Consider the following 5,799-nt stretch of genomic DNA (forward strand, 5'->3'; position numbering starts at 1 on the left):
AAACTTTTCAGATCATTCAAAAACCAATAATTATTATAATTTTGTTTTCAAAATGTTTTCATGTCATAGTATCCCAGAATTAAATCATAAAAATATAAGGAGGTGCACGATGACGCCTTCGCCTTCCCGCGATCATCAGAATACCTGAAACATAATCAACAACTGTAAGCCCAAAGCTTAGTGAGTTCCCCCAAAATACCAACGCCATATAAATGATAGTTATATCATAGCAAACAAATAAACAACATACATAATGAGCCATCAGCCTGACTGGACAACCTCGCAGGGCCATTAGTCTATTTCGACCGCTCTCCGAACCATCAAAAAATCGGGACCACCTCTCAGGGCCTTCAGTCTATCCAGACCACTCGTTGGGCCTTCGGTCTGACTAGTACACCCTAACCAAGTCTGCAGTCTATCCGGTCTGCCCTGGGTATGTTGGCCTAGATCACAAAGCATGACCGCCTCAACCCAACCCCCAATCAAACAATCATGTGCACATAAATATCATACGCTAGCATATATAATAGTAAAAATGATCTAACATATCACTAATCATAGCATCATCTTATATACCAGGATACAAACCTAACAAGTCACTAACATAACATCATCCTGTATACCAGGATACCAACCTAACAGGTCACTAGCATAACATCATCCTATATACCAGGATACCGACCTAACAGGTCACTAGCATAGCATCATCCTATATACCAGGATATCGACCTAACATGTCACTAACATTTCAACATGCAATAAACCCGGATACAAATCCGAAAAGGGTCGGCATTGGTGCCTTCGACCCTATTAGTATAGTGAGGACAACTCACCTCTCAATGTTGATCAGAACTGAAATGTTAAACTCCCGAGATACGACGCCAAACACCACACCTACAACCACCATTGATCCCATTACATAAATACCTAATTTACCAAAATACCCTCGGAAGTCAAAATGGTCAACCCTTGGTCAAAGTCAAAGTTAACAGTCCATGTTGACCCAACTCGTCGAGTGTAGCCCCTTGACTCGTTGAGTTCTTCCAGAACTTGAGAAATCGTGAAAACCCTAGTTGACTCACCAAGTTTCCATACAACTCGTCGAGTCCATGCAGTGTCCAAATGTCCGAAAAACCCTAACTAACTCGTCAAGTCATCTCACTGACTCGCCAAGTCCATGCAGAAACCAAAAACAACCAATATTCATCTGACTCGTCAAGTTGACCATGTAACTCGTCGAGTCCCTTCAGTCCATTTCTCATTAGACGTTTTTAAGCTACCCCAAAGCTCCAAATTGTAGATTTCACCTCCTAGAGCATGGTTTCCACATAAAGTTGCAAACTTTTACATGCATGCAAGGTCTTAAATGCTAAAACCAATCTAACGAGGAAGTTTTAGGTAGGGAGAAGGCTATAACTTGCTAAATAATAGAATTTTATGACTATAAGGGGATAGAGGAGTCCAAATCTAAAGTTACAACTTCAGATCATGCCTAAAACCCGAAATAACTCCACAACAAACAAGAAATAGCCCTAAACCTTTGCATGAAGAGATCTAGCTAGAGAGAAGTCAAGGTAACGACTTGTTACCTTCAAGATGATGCTAAGATGAAGTAGAAATCAGATCCACAAGCTTCTCTTTGCTCCAAGCTCCTTAGACTTCAAGCTCTTTTCACAAAATCCACCTTCCAAGCTTCTTAACACAAAAAATGGAGAGTATGCATGATTAGGGTTTTCTGATCTCAAGGGGGATGGTATGGGAGGCAGAGGGAGGCTAATGACCCTTTAAATAGGGTGTAAAACCCAGGAAATTAGGGTTTCATTATCCAACTCCTACTCGTCGAGTTGGGGTCCTCTAACTCGTAAGTAGACCTCATAAATCACATGGCCTGATCCATTTCTACATGACGAGTTGGGGCATCCAACTCATCAAGTAGGTCTAAGAATGTAAATACAAGCTTTAATTTTTATACCTAGGAGTTGGGGTGTTACATGATCTTGTTTCGTGGTGGTTTATTCAGATCTACTAGAGTTTTGTGTCTTAGGTGTGATTACAAGAGAGGAACTCTCCGTTGGGTTCTCTAGTCCAATAAACTTGTTCATCAAAAGAAGAAACCTGCAAATAATTTAAAGGTATGTTTTTCATTCTATTGTGTTCTAATTAGTTTCATAAATTAGTTGATTTTAGATCCATTTTTTTCGAGTGTTAGATAAAATTGTTTATTGTTTTCGGTGCCATTTTGTTTGTACTCTTATAATGTTCTTATAGTCGTCTAATGACTTTCTCATGTATCTAATTGGTATCTTATGATATATTCATAGAATGATCATATATCTGGTCTTGTGTATAATATGGCATAAATGATAAATTACATTGTCAAGCAAAAAAAATATAAATTCATTTTGTCTAGATCAAACCTATGTGCTCGGTCCTTCTGAGGCAAGCTCAAAATAGTGCCATGTGGTAACGCCAAGAGTCCTCCAAAGGAATATTGTATCTTGATCTCTTTCAAGATATAGTCTACATATGCATAAGGATTTAAAACTTCTAACATTCATCTTTATCTATCTCCATAGATTATACATTCCGTAAATCTGTTTTGTCTTTTCTAAGTCTTTCATCTTAAAAACACATTCCATGTCAAGGCGATAGAGCCTTGCATAGTCGGAATGTAATATCTCATCATTAAGTATGTCTCTTTCATACAAGGTTTGGAATATCATTATGTTCCCACTAGTTCTTAATAAACACATATGTTATCTTCATTTTGATATAAAAGCATACCCTATGTTTTTATATTAAAATAATGATTCCAACCTTAAGATTTTGATTTATATCCACAAATGGATCTAAAGCCTTACCCATTACATGTTTGATATGTATGGTATGAGGTATTTAGGGGAATTCACTAAGCTTCATGGTTACGTTTTTTAGTTTATGTTTCAGATACTTCTGTATCGAAAGGGAAGAGCTCAGGGTCATCGCATCGCACACACACCATGACTTCCGCTTTATATGAATTTCATGTATATGATTGATTTACTTACTTTGATTTTCCTTTATGTTTTTTATTAATATGTTTGGTTGGTGGTTTATTAATTTTGGTTAAATTTTGGGACGTTACATGTTTTCAGAAAACTCGCATAAACAAACGACACAATACGAAACATGGTTATGATGTGAGAAAATACATTAACGCCATGTCACAATTCGAAATCCCTAGATGGCCTGAGAAATCATACGTGACTGATACATGGAGCAAGGATTGCAGTTGGATGGGTTACATTGTTGTGGGTAGTGATCTGGAATCAAAGAGGATCGGAATAAGAAACATCATGGTTGCGTGGCGTGGCACTGTGCTTCCTTCCGAATGGTATGAAGATATGCAATGAGATCACAAGCCATTAAGGCATGGGGAAGCGAAGGTGGAGGGAGGGTTTCTGAGAATCTACAAATCAAAGTGTATATCAACACGATACAACAAAACTAGTGTATTAGAGCAAGTAATTGAAGAGATAAAGCGATGAACGAAGTTCTACAAACCAAATGGCGGACATGTGAGTCTCGTAGTCACCAGCCACAACTTGGGCGTCACGTCAGCTTTACTGAATGAATACGTCGCTGCCATAAGGTTTCCAATTCTTCCTATAAATGTCACCTCCTTCGGTGCACCTAGAGTCATAAAACATCGCATTCAGGGATGAACTCCACCACAGAGGCGTCAAAGCACTACAGATCACAATCAAACAAGACCGAGTCCCTCGAATGCCAGGTATTGTCGTCATATACACGTATAGCCTCTGGAGAACCACCTTCTTCCCACTTCCTTCACCGAAGATAGCATGTTTTCAAGATTTTAGTTGATGCATGTTTTCAAGATTTTGGGGAGATTTATGAAGATTAAACTTAGAAACGAAGATAGCGTGGGATGTTTAGAAGACGAGTATTTAGGGACACGTGACAACTAAGAGTCGACTCACCATTGAGTCATTGTTGACTCACCTGCTTAGGTGGTAGTTGACAAGACAATGTAACCTTCAAAAATAGGTAAATGTACGAAATTAATCGGTAAAACACAAGTCCGTACCCTTCAAAAGCAAAAAAAAAATGACGATGGACCGTTTAAACCACTATAATAAATATTATTGAACTACAATTACAATAACCTAAACCATTATTCTTAAATTGATTTTAATGTGACAGGTCATGTTATCTTAAAATATGGTGTTTGCAACAACACAGAAAAATCAACTTAAATTATATAAGATATAAGTGATTACTTTACGATAAAACCAAGAACGACGTTTATATCAAATGGTAAGTAGGATATATGTCACAATACCTTCAAATAGTTTCGTTTATTAGAATATTAATTTTAAAAACTCGTTGAATATTGTGTTCGTAAATTCAAAATCGATTTAAAAAGATGACGAATATCTAGATATCAATAAGTTTCATTAGAACAATGAATACTTACATTTAATAATTACGGTGAAGAAACTAAAATTAAAATAAGTATTTTAATATGTATAAAAATGGTATTTTAACGTGGATAAAAATAAATAGTATTTTAAAATGGATACAATTGGGACAAAGATATCCACAAACAATCTTTTAAGAAGAAACTAAAATTAAAATAAGTATTTTAATATGTATAAAAAATGGTATTTTATCATGGATAAAAATAAATAGTATATTAATATGGATAAAAAATTAAAAATGGGACAAAGTTATCCACAAACAATCTTTTAATACTCATTAAAATTGAACCAAACTTTGTAGTATTTTGGTGTTGGTTTCTTCGAAAATAGAACGCCGTGAGAACCCCGGTCCTTGTGTGTTTGCGTGCTGCGCTCTTCTCTCTTTACTCGTGTCGTACGCTTTTTGTCTTGTCTTCCCCATTTTTTTTGCTTTTTTTTACCGCCGTTGTTTTCCTGCTTTACACAGTAACTTTATATGGTAAAAATATAAGGGTCATCTATTCAATACCCTTTTGGAATCATTTCAAATAAAATCATAAAAGTAAACTTGAGTTATATGTTCAAAATATAATTTATTAATATACATATTGATATTTCGATGACATATTTATGATATTATTTCCATTCTAATTTTCACTAAAGGCGTTAAGATGCAATGTTTTAGAAATACGTTTTAGCCGATCGAATCGGTTGGACTGAAAACAAAAAGAGAAGCAGTTCAGCTAACATCAGTTTTATGCCTGTTTCTAGATTGGCATGTTGATTTTTATAAAAAAAAACCGATTGAACCAGTTAAATTAAATATAAACATATTGAAATAAAACATTTTGCATAACAAACTTCGGTAATGATTTCAAATCTATTTAGATTTCTCATAAATCGAATAAAACACAAGATAAATGTTATGAAGCTTTTGAAGTGTGTTTATTCATCTAAAATTATATTTTATTTCGGTATTATAATTTTTTTATATGGAATGAAATAATACTTATAATTATTTAATTTTTTAAGTGTATTTGGAGTGATTTACAATTTGTTTTTATGTGTATTTTTAATGATTGAACTTGTTTTTATGTGTATTTTTTATGTACATTAAAATAAAATTTTAGAAACCGTGTTGACCCGACACTCATGTGACAAATAAAAGTTATAGATTTCAACTATATGCTACTAGCTTCCAGCTTCCAACTACCAGCTATCAACCACCAACTACTAACTAGTTTTGTCAAACATCTCATTAATAGTTTGGAAATATTTTCCAAACAGTTACAAAAGTTTATTTATTGCCCTTTAATATGAAACTAGGTGTGAAACCCCG

The sequence above is a fragment of the Lactuca saligna genome, chromosome 4 (genome assembly GCF_052625555.1).
Source record: "Lactuca saligna cultivar CGN05327 chromosome 4, ASM5262555v1, whole genome shotgun sequence".
NCBI classification, from domain to species: domain Eukaryota; kingdom Viridiplantae; phylum Streptophyta; class Magnoliopsida; order Asterales; family Asteraceae; genus Lactuca; species Lactuca saligna.